This window comes from Mauremys reevesii, linkage group 1 (genome assembly GCF_016161935.1).
Source record: "Mauremys reevesii isolate NIE-2019 linkage group 1, ASM1616193v1, whole genome shotgun sequence".
Classification (NCBI taxonomy): Eukaryota; Metazoa; Chordata; order Testudines; family Geoemydidae; genus Mauremys; species Mauremys reevesii.
Genome location: NC_052623.1, coordinates 170,637,158 through 170,650,849, shown reverse-complemented (window position 1 = coordinate 170,650,849; position 13,692 = coordinate 170,637,158). Strand labels below are relative to the sequence as shown.

Genomic DNA, 13,692 nt, shown 5'->3' with positions numbered 1-13,692 from the left:
ACTATATAGCTGGGTAGCACCAAAACCGAAAGTGGTGGTATTTAGCATACTCCTTGTTAGTACTGTAATTTTTGTTTGGATTTGTAATCCATATTTTCTGTAATCTATTTTAAAGTTTGTTTGGGAGGGGTAGAAACTGTTTATAGGGTTCCTTGAATAAGCATGCTTGTTAAACGATTTAAAAAAACAAACTACAGATGACTTTTATTTTTATTTTTTTGGTCCCATGACTACAGAGACAAGGACATATGTATTCCTATGTAGTTAGTTATTTCCCAAAACAGTGATTCATAGTCTGTGTAATGAAGTTGCTGAGAATTTTTGTATGGAATAATTCGTAAGTTGTGATACTCCTTACTGTAACTAGTTTCGCTCTCACCACAAAGCTCAGATAACAGCACATGTCCAAGCTCCGCTGTGTCAACTGACATCCCACATAGCTTGGGGACACACTGTTAGTTGAGCTTTGTGGTGTGAGAGATGCTTCCTGAGTTTTCGGTATCATAAATATGAGCTTCCTTTGTAGTAAGCAGTATTTAAGATTATTGGAGGAGCAAGAGAGGTAAGGTGGGTCTCAAAGCAGTGAGCAGCTTCTTATCCACAGTAGCAAGTTTACAGTGACAAGTCAGCGTTTGTTTCCTGTGAATCCATTGTAGTAATCTGATGGCCCCAGATTGGGAAGTACTGATGTAGGAGGCAACTATTAGATCAGTGTATGGCTGTGCTCCCTTCCTGGGACAAATAAACATTCTACTCTTGTCAACTTGGAAAAAACTGTGTAGTGTGATAGTCTTGTTCCTTTCCCTTTCCCTTCAGTTCTGACTTCAAATTGTAAAAGTAATAAATATTTTTTCAGTTTCACTTGCCATATCTTGAAAAAAATTAACTAAATGGAAAAGGCCATTGTAACTTCAATGTTCATATAAATTTTTAAATTAAACCATAATGTAGAATAATTTGCAACAAGCAGGCAGTGTTTGCCTGAAATATCCCCACCTTTTAGCAGGTTGACCTTAGGCAGGTGACCTGTTACCCAATTAAATATAAGGGAGATAGGAGACGATCCAGAGTGTGGACTTTGAAATGTTTGAGGGAGAAACGCTAGTAGCAGCCAAATCTGGAAATAATTTGATCGTTGTAACCTAAATGATCTGTTAATGAAGCCAAATCTCAGAAGGATGCTGAACTTGGCCTACACATTCTGCATTTGTAGGATTAATTTAGGAAAGGCAGCCACTCACAAAATACTTGAGATATGTCTGGCAAAGCAGACATTGAATATTTGCCATAATTTCACTGCAAGTCAGTATAGAGCTAATAGCGAACAGAGCTAGAGTGTTTGCATTTTGTAAATGGACCTAATCTTACTTATTCAAGGACATATCTATTACACAATGTTTTTGTAAAATAACACTGTATTTACTTGAAATACCTTAAGCAGAAGAAACAATTGTATATAGTTTTAGTTTATATTTAAAACTGATTGGATGCTTTCACTAACTTTCTTACATAGCTATAATAAAATCTGAACTGAGCAGATGTTTGGTCTCTCTTCAGTTGCCCACATACTTTCCTCTTAAAGGGTAATATTGATTTAATGTAGTAATTGCATTTAAGCATAGGAGACCTAACTCTCTCGCAGCAAGAAAATTAATGTGAGTACAACTTGTCTTCATTTCCTCATATTTCAGTTTTTTGTTTCTTTTGACTACTGTCCATATGGGTGCTCCACTTCAGGTGCGGGTGAATCCCACCTGGCCTTAATCAGAGATTTCTGGTAGCAGTAGTCATTTGGACCGCACATGCACCTACATGTCATTGTGCCCTGCACCAAGAGTATATAGGGCTGTACAGGCAAACCACCCTCAGTTCCTTCTTAACCACGTCTGTGTGAGATGGAGTGTCAGCATGCCTACTTCACTATTAATAAGCTTATTGCCTTTTCTTCTAATTTAGTTAGCCTTTTTTTGTGTTTCATTAGTGTAGTTGTCATTTTTACTTCATTTTTATTTTGTTATTTTGAGGATTTTAGTTTATTCCTTCTACACCTCTTGAGGGAATTCTCTTTTTCCTCCATTGTGGAATTATGCCAAGGTCATCAGGATTTAAACATTGCCCCTCATGCCAGGAAGCTATCCTAGTCAGCGACAGATATTCCCAGTGCATTTGCTGCCTTGGGAGTGTGGGGAACACATTCCCCCAGAAATGTAGTCTTTCTGCAGCCCTTAAGAGCAAGATTCTGAAGAATCAGGAGATCAGGCTTAAACTGCTCATGATGGAGCGCTCTCTTCACCTTGCCTTGGATCTGGATCTGGGGACCCTCCTGCCCCATCACCAGCTTCCCAGTGAGCATCATGCCCCATCTACTTCAGCACCGTCCTAACCCAGAGCTTTGAAAGACAAATCATCCAAAGGGACTGGGAAAGCCTCTAAGAAGAGTTCTACTTCTCCTGGGAAAGCTACTGCCGCAAGGAGATCTGTCTCTGCAAAGGTTGACCATTTTGGAGCCCACAGGTCATGGTCTGGGTTCTGTTGAGGCTCCAGGCTCCTCCATTACCAGTAGTGCTCCCAAAACCTGAGCTCATTGAGGAGCCACTGTTCCAAGCTGGTGTAGGTACCTAAACCATCTCCAGTATAGTCTAAGCTCAACCAGAGCAGCAGGGAGAAATACCTGGCTTCTGAGAAGACTGTACCATCTGATCTTACTGTTCAATCTCTGGTGCCTAGCCACATGACTTCCTTAGTACCGCAGAAGTCTAAGTGGCCTCATACTACTCAGTGTTCGAGACTGTCAACATCATCATTACCAATGATTTCTATTACAAAGGACTAATTGACACAGACCCCACTTTTGGTTCTGACAACTCAAGTACTGCAAGAGCTTAGGTACTCCAGTGATCTGCATGTCTCCAGTGAGCCAGCATCTCCCTTCTTAATGGGTTGTGTGTGCCTGTACCAAGATTGTCAGTCATGAGAATTACAGCTTTCTCTGGTACCATCCCCTTCCTTAGCAGAGCTTCCTTAAATGCTGTAACAATCAGACAGGAATAGGTTCATGACTCTTTTTCAAATTTACTGGCAGAGATTCAAATAAGCCCACAGACATCCACAAGCTATTGTATCCAGTTACTGGGAGACATGGCAGCTTGTGCCTTGTGACACAGCCTGCCAGATTATAGCTCCACTGCTTCCAGGGGTGAGTCAGAACAATTTATACTCCAAACAGACCAGTCTAGACAGATTGGTGTTGGTCCCTCAGAAAGGTGGGACTCCCTCAGTTGATGGAAGGATCCTTACAACATCTGTGTAGGTGTTCCGTTCATTCAGCATCCTCCAATCATTACCATAACAAATGAGTCTTCTAGGATGGGAAGCACATTTAGGGATGCACAGCATTCAGAGCAGGTGGTCTACACAAGAAGCTCATTTACACACCCGCCTTCTGGAGCTGAAGGTGGTCAGGAATGGCTGCTTATACTTTCTACCATTAATCAAGAGCACATCCATCAAAATCATGACAGGCATTGTAGCCTGCATGTTGTATATCAACCAGCAAAGGGGGTGGGGTGGGCAGAGATTCCCTTCTCTTTGTGCTGGAGCAGTGAAGCTATGGAACTGGTGAATAACCAGTCCCGTTCTAATTTCCCCATCTTACCTCCCAGGCATACAAATCACCATGGCTGATGACCCCAGCAGGCACTTCTCCCCAGAATATGAATGGGAGTTGGACTTGTGGACTCTCGATCTTATTTTTTCAAACTCATTGGTTTCTGGAGGTGGACTTTTTTACCACTGTTGCCTGCAAGAAGTGCTGACATCATTCAAGGGGAGTGTTGGGCCTTCTGTTTCTGGGAGATGCTGTCTTTGTTGCATGGACAAGGGGCCTCCTTTATGTGTTTCCTCCAACATTACTGTTGTTGAAAGTGGTAAACAAGATAAGATAAAGTGAAGGTTATACTAATATCTCCAATGTGGCCCCAGGAGGCTTGATACGCTTACCTGATTCACCCTGTGGGTTTTTCAGCAATCAATCTTCTGGCCAGTCCCCACCTTCTTGCTTAAGATTCTGGTCAAATTCTCCATCTCAGCCTGAGAATTCTTTGCCTTAAGGCTTGGTTACTCTGAAGCTCGCAGGAATGAAAACTTCTTGTACTACACAAGTATAACAGGAATTACTAAACAGAAACATATCTACATGAGTTACTTACCTCCAGAAATGGTAGAGATTCCACCATTGGTGTATCTAACCATGCTTTTGTGACTCATCTCTCCCTGCTGTCCTTAACCCTGATCTTTTTAAACTCACTAGTTATCTATGAGTTTTATCAGAGTACATTTAGCTGCTATAATGGCCTTCCATTCCTCATTGGGAGAACTTTAAATATTTGCTTATCCTACAATGAAGAAGTTCCTTAGGAGATGGAGTTTTTCCTGCAGATTAGGGGACCTATCCCTATTTGGGATTTGAACGTTTTATGAGGACCCCCTCTTTAGCTTCCCCCGTCAGCTGTCGATTAAAATGACATTCTTCGTTCTCTTGCTCATGTCTAGTCCATTCTAGATGTGCGCATGCCCATGTTATCGTGGTCGTCAGAGATTTTTGCCTTAGCGGTATCCGTAGGGTCAGCAGTGGCGCCCCTTGAGTGCTCATGCATTGGTATATCAGGCGCTGCTGGCCCTACACCCTCTCAGTTCCTTCTCACCACCTGTGGTGGTTAATCGGAGCACCTTTCCTTTCATTAGAAGGGCTAGCAGTTTCATTTCTACTGACTTAGAGCCTTAAGGCCTTATAAATATTTTGTTTATAGTAGTTAGTGCTAAGTAGCTACCTGTAGTTAGGAGTTAGTCTCAGCGGGGACTTCACCCTAGGTGGGACATGCCCAAGTCTCCTGGGATAAGCCCTGCATGGACTGTAACAGACCTATGCCTGTAAGTGACCCCCATAGCAGCTGCCTCAAGTGCTTGGGGGAACACGTGAAGGACAAGTACTGTATTTGTAAAACCTTCCGGCCCAGGACTCAGTAGGAGCAGGATATTTGTTTGTGGTCATTTGCTATCTTTTCCACAGGACCCCTGCCTCATTCAGTACAGTTCAGTGAATGAGACTGTTGTTTGTAGGATCCCTCTTTCGTTTGTGGCAGAAGTTGAAGGGTGTGTGATAAACGAGGTCGGAGGCTTCAGGAAGAGAAAGGGCAGTCTCATGATTCAGGCAGTTGAATGTCACCCTGGGGAACTGATTTCTATCCCTGCCTGTGCCACAGATTTTGTGTGTGATGCTAGGCAAGTCACTTCAACCATATTTCCACAGATGATCACTAATTTAGTGTACTTTGTTTTCTGGATGCCCAATTTGAGACCCTAGAGTCTGATTTTTACATAAGTGCTGAGTACTCACAGCTGCACCTAAAGTCAACAGGACCTGTGCTTTGAACATTAAAAGTGCTGTATAATGCTAAGTACTTGGTGGGGACAAGGAGAATTGGGTCCTATGCATCTCAAATTGGGCACCCAAAATCAATGGTTATATCCAATAATTAGTATTCACTGTAGATAGAAAAATACCTTAACTGGAAATATTTTTTGGAGATTTAGGGTTTAGTACTAAGCAACAGTCCACATCAGTTTACCAATACAATATGCAACTAAGTGCCTCGGCATACGCAAGATGCGTGTATATGTATTGACTTCAGAAAGGAAGCAGCAGCTACTGCCAGCTTTGCTTCCCTCTGCTGACTACTGGAAGTGGGGTAGCAAATTACTGTTACTGATTAGCTGAGGTGGGAAGGACTGGCAGCAACTGCTTCCCTGCAAAGTACCACTAAAGAGATCATCAGTTTTCTCAGGGAGATAGTAGTGAAGGTTGCTGTTTGAAGCTCTGTTGCAAAAGGAAAGCTTGGAGGAAAGGAGAGAATATGGAAGTAAAACTTAAAAATATGTTAAAATTGTTTATGAATGAAGGAGTCAATGTAGCATAGTGAGTTTGTTGATAAAGAGGGTTTTTGTAGTCTGTGTGTGGGTGGGGTTTGTTTTTTTTGAGAGAGAGATTCATTTGTTTGAAGCTGCATCAATCGATTATATTGTACCACTGAGTCTTACCCTTGTTTAATCTACATAGCCCCCGGCCTCTAGCTTAGTCCATCTCTGCCATCTGGAGAATTCCAGGTTAATCACAACTTGATTACTGCTATCTGCTTCATTTAACGTTGCTCTTTCCTGCCTCTACAGTCTTTCTTCTTATCCTCCTCTGTGACCTCCCCTCATCCTAATTGTCCCATCAGTCATTCCTTGCCACCTCCTTGTCAGTTTCTTGAGCCTCTCCTACCTTGATGTCCTCCACTTCCACCATCCATCTTAAAAGCCTGTAAAACAGTCACAGTTTAGTACAAAATGAACAAAAAATCCACAAGCATTTTTAAATTATCTAAGCCTTCCATAGCATATGAATGTGCACATAAATTGAATAACTGCATTTTCTTCTTCAAGTGCTTGCCAATGTCCATTCCACTTTGTGTGTGAATACAAGTGCACTGAAGCTGGAGATATTTTTCCTACACTGGAACTTGTTGAGGTTGTGCATGTGCCCATGACGATCTGCTAGGCAACGCTATCAAGGGGCACAGATCCCTCAACACCCATGCTCCCCCTAGTTCCTTCTCACTGCCTATGGTCGGCATTCAGAGCATGTGTGAGCTAGTCATGCTCTTTCCCACTTTCTCTTTAGAGAGAGTTTTTCTAAATGTTGTATTAGTAGTAGTAGTACATAGGTAGTTTTAGCATAGTTCTGGTACATTTAAAAAAAAATGTTGTGTTTTTCTTCGAGCTTTAAGCTCGGTACTGGGGCATGCTTAAGTCCCCAGGGTTTCACTGCTATTCTTGCTGTAACAAATCTATGCCAATCAGCGGTCCCCACTCTCACAGTTTAAAGTGTTTTGGGAGAAGGCCACGTGAGCATAAGTGCCCTGTCTGTAGGTGGTTTAAGACCAGAATTAAAGAGTTGAGAGAAGTTCAGCTTTGACATTTCTTGGTGGAAGCAGCTTTGCATGCACACACACAGAATCCTGCTGCTCAGTACATGGAGTTCCAGACTCTACTGATCTCAGAGCGCACCACTACGCTTGGTGGCATCTCCTCGTTGCTGTTGCCATTGTCCATCTCCAGTACCACAAATGCAGCAGAAGTAGAGTACTTTGATCTCTTTTAGCCAGAAAAAGCCCTCTTAATCTTCAAGGGCTAGATGATCAACAGAATCACACAAGAAGACAACCAGTACTAAGGTTAGAGCTAAGCCAGCTCCAGCTAGGTGCTCCCTAATATTCCATTTGTAGTTTAGCAATATAGAGCGATTGACTCCAGCATATAATGTGTTACTGTTGAGACTCCATCCATTTCCAGACCTTCTGTGACGTCAACTTCACCTACGATGTATCTTATGCCCTTGGTACTGATGACACCTGAAGCATACATGGCAACCAGGACCACTTTTGCCTGTCTCTGCCAGACTCACCATTGATGCAAGATGAATTGGATACCAATTATTCCTGCTACACAAGCTCTGGTACTGGGATCTCCTCAACATTTACTCATTCAATACCAGTAGAGACCGGGCACTTGTTGGTACCATAGTGACCAGATGCTCTTAAGATGCAGGAGCAGATGTACAAAATCTTCAGCAGGACTGCTGTCCAGTGTTGCATCACATTGGCCTTCAGATTATGCTTACTCTTAGGGTGGATTCTTACCTTTGGGGATCCCATCACAGAAGGTCATATGCTTCTCCTCATTTATCCTTGGTCTGACCACTCTCATTTGTGTAATAGCAGGTCCTAGGAGGGGATACTTCGGGGCTTGGCCCAAGTACCATATCATGTACAGCACTGGCCCTTTTGAAATCTTTTGGGGTTCCTCCAGACTCTATGCTGTTACCATTAAGGCACTGTTTTCTACCCAGTACTGATCCAAATACCCAGCAAGCGGGTGATCTTATTCCTCCAGTGCCTGCTCCTCTAGGAGCTGGATTTTATAATGTACTATGAGAATTAATGTATAATTTGATTTCATCCTGTCAGCCACCCTTTTTGAATAGCAGAAAGGAATGACAGACCAGAACAATCCTTATGACTGATTATGGTCACCCTTTTGTTTTAGGATAAGTTATAATGTCTACTATGGTTTCCTATAGGTATTACAAATTAGGCACTCTAGTTAAATATACATTTCTTTGTTTTAAGGTTTAGTAAGTAAGAGACAGGATTCTCTATTGTGTCTACATTAAGTAGATTAGAGGAACATTGAAGGCCTGGGTATCAATGTAAATTGTCTTGGTTATTGATTATGCTCATACAAAGCACACAGGATCTTTATAGAGGAAGGTAAATACACAGCATTTATTGAAAATACAACAGTTAGCATATGCTTTTCAGTCACACACTCATATATACACACACACACACACACATAGTTCTGCCAATGATGTTCATAGTTATCAGTCTGTTGTAGCTCGACTCAATCTAATGGCCAGTTAGATTGAGCACAAGTGTGGAGCTGGGCTCTTGTCGGTCACGATCCGATGCTCCTGGAGTGTGGCCATGGGACTTTGGGTTCATCTTGCCAAGCACCCTGTTCTTATAGGTTTTTTTTTCTCTGTTGAAGTCTATGGATTTTGCTGTGTCAGTTTGTGACCAGTTATTACTTAATTGGTGTAAACATTCCAATACACCTCCGAGAGGGTCATTCTGTCCTTTGTTCCAATTTAATCAATTGTCCTTAGGGGTGCCAGCCTTCACCTCAGGGTCCTCAAGCTGCCCTTCATTATGGATGTGTGTTGATTCTTTGATGTCCTTTAAGTCTCTTCACTCCTTCTTTCTTGACCATCTGGCTATAACAATGGCCTTCACACCTTATCTTTTCCTGATGCATACATTCCTCATTCACACAAACAGATTGAGAATACAAACAGTAGTATTTTATATCGAGCAAAAAGGCATTGCAAATTAAACCTTGCTAAATTTTACAGTCAATAACCAAGACAATTTACATTGAGACCTGGACCTTCAATGTTCCTCTAATCTACTTAACATAGACACAATAGAGAATCCTGTCTCTTACTTAACCTTAAAACAAAGAAATGTATATTTAACTAGAGTGCCTAATTTGTAATACCTATAGGAAACCATAGTAGACATTATAACTTATCCTAAAACAAAAGGGTGACCATAATCAGTCATAAAGATTGTTCTGGTCTGTCATTCCTTTCTGCTATTCAAAAAGGGTGGCTGACAGGATGAAATCAAATCATACATTATAAAATCCACCTCCTACACTCCTTTTGGTATAGCACTTCAGCAGATAGAACAGGTGGACTCTACAATGCCCCCATTCAACACTTCCTCATTGTTCCCTGATGATGCTACTGTCTCTGAATCATCTTTTCCAATTCCTGACATTCATAAGATGTACTAGGAACTTAGGAAAACCGTAGCCTCCTCTGTTGGGAATACAGGGTCTGCTCAAGTGACTTTACCTGTTAATGAGGCTGTGTTGGAACCTACCAAAATCCTTTTGGCAATCCCACCCCTCCCCACCTTGTCTGACTCTCATTGCCGAAAGGACTGAAGAGGTTTCAAGTTCGTTCCCAGAGATATGAATGCTTTTATTTGCACCCAAACGTAGAATTTTTGATCACGATGGCCATGAATAAAAAGGTGAGACAAGGGTGACCTAAATCTACTCCCAAAGACAAAGATTCAAAGAAACTGAATTAGTTTGGGAGACAGGTTTTATTCATTGTCAAGACTGCAATTTAGAATTTCAAATCAAACTGACATCCTCAAACTGTGTTATGGAATCCCAATTAGACCTAAAGTTGCTAGATGCTAAAGAGGAGTACAGAGCTCTTGTTAGTGAGGGTAGCAAAAAAATTGTCAGTACAGGCTGTAACAGACAACGTGAATTCAGCAGTTCAAATAATGGCAATGGCAATCACTGAGCACCGTGTTTCTTGTTTGCGGTCATCTGGCATTCCTCCCCAAAGTCCAGCAAACAACTGAGGGTTTGCCCTTTGAAGACTCATATTTATTTCCAGAGAAAACAGATGAAACTCTGCATTCTCTTAAAGATTCTAAGGCAATCCTAAAGGCTTTGGGCATTTATACTCCATGCTGTAAGAGAGAGCAGTTCTAGTCTCAAGTCCAGCAGAGATGTATCCATTGTATCCAGCAAGACATCTGGACCAATCTAGGTGATGTCATAAGACTCAAAGGAGGAGATCTGTGCTACATGCAAACAATCTGTATTATGTAGAAATAAGCAGTCTATTTTGACTCCTTAGTCAAGGACAATGTACCGTTCTGATGTTCCCCTCCTTTAGGCTGCAAGTTGTTGCACATTCTAAGTAATTGACTGGACCCATATTACAACAGATGGATGGTTACTAAGCACTTTAGAACTGTACCCACCACATCCCCAGTCTCTTTTCAGGGGCCATTCTCACTCTAATTCAAGAAGTTCAGTCTCTATTTATAGTTACGGGCCATAAGAGAGCTACCTCCTCAACATTGGGGGAAGGGATTCTATCATGTTTTCTCATTCCAGAGTTGAAGGGAGGCCTCACCCCATCACAGATTTGCAAAATCTCAACAGATACATTTAAAAAAAAAGTTTGTGTGTTTACCCTAGCATCTGTTGTCCCATCCCTAGGCCCCAGTGATTGGTTTGCTGCCCTCTAGTTAAAGGATGTCTACTTCCATGTGACCATTCACCAGAGCCACAGGAGGCTTTTATGGTTCATTGCAGCAGATGTTGATTATCACTTTATGGTCCTTTCCTTCAGCCTGTTGTCAGCACCTCAAGTCTTCACAAAGTGCATGACAGTGGTTGAGGCACATTTCAGAAAAGTGGGTGTCTAGGTGTACTCATTATCTGGACAAATGGCTGGTTTGAGGTCAATCCAGACAGCAAATGGAGATAGATTGGATTTTTTTTTATGGCTTTCTTTTGTTCTGTGGTCCTGTTGATCAATAAGGACAAGTCCCTTCTTCTCACTGTGCAGAGAATCAAATTCATAAGTGGTTCTAAACATACTTTGGCTGTAATAGAATTTACCAGGTTTCAGACAACAGTAAACTTGTGCAAGGATTTCTAGACACATACACGTACAACAGTGAGGAATTGCCTGAGCCTTCTAGGTCAGATGGCAGCTTGTATGTGTGTGACTCAGCATGACAGACTTTGCCTCAAAGTCACGCAGAGGTGGCTGAAGTCTGTCTACTGTCCTAGTGATCCACTGGACATGCGGACTCAGACCTGCAGATGTTTGTCATCCCTTGATTGGTGGATTAAGCCTGCTAATTTATGCAGAGGAGTTTCCTTTTCCCCAAGTCTGCCCTCCCTGACCCTGGTCACAGATGCTTCATCTCTTGGATGAGAGGACTTTTTAGACTCGGGGACTGTCGTCAGGATCTCTCTCTCCCCCTCGTAAATGTCTGAGAGCTCTGAGCTATTTACCTGGCCTGTCAGGTATTTCTTCCACACATCAGAGCATATATGGAACAAGTACTTATGGACAACAGCACTATGTTCTGTTTGAAAAAGCAGGGAGGTCCAGATCAGACCTCCTTTACCAAGAGGCAGTGAGCCTTTGGACTTTGTTCAAGAACTCAATTTATGCTCAAAAGCATCTAACCTCCTGGGGGTCCAAAACTGTATGGCAGACCACCTCATCAGAATGTTCAGTTGAGGTCACGGATGGTCCTTCAAACCTGACATGATATAAAATGCATTTTTCAGACTTGGGGAAGGCCAGCAATAGACCCCTTTGTCATCGAACAGAACAGGCAGTGTCACCTTTTCTGGTCACAGCCTTTATCAGATGCCTTCCTACTGTCCTGGATGGGGCAACTTCTGTATACTTCTCCCTTGCCTGCCCCTCCATCCCCATGGTACCAAAGTATTGTGCAAACTCTGACAGGATCATGCCATTCTAATTTTGGTAGCACCTCCTGGTCTTGACAGCAGTGGTTCTTGGTCCCATTGAATCTCTGATTCATGTTGCATATCTATCCCCCAGGTCTCAGACATAGTTTTATAGAACTATGGCCAGACACTATATCCAAACCCTCTCAGTCTACCCCATGGCTACTTGGATGCACAGCGGTTAATTCCCCAGGAAGTTGTTTGTTCCTTTGGTGTTCAAAACATTCTCTTAAATATAGTGGGACACCTTCCACCAGGTATACTTACCTGAGGAAATGAAAAAGGTTTTCTGTGTAGTCCTAACAGAGAGCCTGTAAAGGAGAAGTGCCTCCCTTACAGTTCATTCTGGTTCACCTGCTTTACCTAATGGAAAAGGTCTCTGTCAGTTGTCTGAGAGTTCACTTGGTACCTGTCTCTGTATTCCATCCTCCTGTAGAAAAGGAAGATCTGGTGTTTTCCAACCCCCTATGGCTCTTAGATACCTGAAAGAATTGGACAGGGTTTTTCCTCCTATTAAGAGGCCCCACGCCATCTTGGGATCTAAATTTAGTTGTCAATGTTAGTGGGCCCACCTTTTGAGCTTATAGCTGTGTTCCTTTTTTCATTTCTCAGTGAAGGTAGCATTCCTGGAAGCTGTTACTTCGGCCAGGAGAGTAACACAACTTCAAGCTTTGGTTGCTGGCCATCCTTAAATGATGTTCTATACAGAAAAAGTTAATTTGTATCCACACCCTAAATTTCTCACTTAAGTGGTGTTGGATTTTCGTCGAATTTAGCCTACATACACTTACCAACTTTTTTCCCGAAACCTCAGTCATAAAGATGAGGAACTCTATACTTCGGATATCCAAAGGGCGTTATCCAGATAAAAGGCTATTTTAGTCTATCTTTGCAATTATTCATCCTTGGCTGACAGAATAAAGGGGCAACTGGTCTCTTTGCAGATGAACTCCTTCTGGAGCTCCTTCAGTATTCATCTGTGCTATGATATTGCTAAGGGCTTGTCTATATGAACGTTTAGTTTGTGGTAAGCTGTGGTGTGAATCTACCTTGCGCTAGCCTGCTGTGGACTAACTGTCCTTGTGGACTCTGCTGATTTGCATTAACAGTTCATCAATGCACTTTGATAAGTCCTCTTTCAAAGAGGTTTGCTGCATAACCATGCAGAATGTGCACATGCTGCCCCAAAATGTACCACTGTGGGAGAAAGATCTCCTGCTTTGTCACTCTAGTGTGCACACGTGAAGTGGAATGGACATGTGCAACACACCTCAAAGAACACCAGTTACTGAACAGGTTTGTAACCATTTTATCTTCTACAGTAATCTTTGTCTTCCCTTCAATCTCCCAGTTTTTGTAAATTCACTTTTGAATTATGTATGTAATTAGTTTGTAAGCTCTTCAGAGCAGGGACATTCTTCTTTGTCTGTCTGACAACCTAGCATGCTTCTCAATGGTCAGCGAATAAATACAATAACCCAAATGTTCAACCGGTATCCTCACGTAATGTACTATTTCAGCAGTGTATTTTCTGTACTTAGGTATAGCAACAGAAATAGTACCAGTCTCCTCATGTCCATTATTACTTCACCCTCTGTTTAAGTTCTCCACAGTTGTTACACCATTCCAGACAGTATTTTGAAACTATATAGACTGACAGGTTTTCAGGATATTTTGGTTAGGATTACAAAGTGCTCTGCTTTATCCACCTATGCTCACTAC

General features: G+C 42.1%; 1 protein-coding gene across 6 annotated transcripts in view; it reads left to right on the top strand.

Moving 5' to 3' along the window:
- BACH1 (BTB domain and CNC homolog 1) overlaps positions 1-13,692 on the top strand; it is a 44,185-nt gene that overhangs the window by 26,347 nt on the left and 4,146 nt on the right. The window lies entirely within an intron of this gene.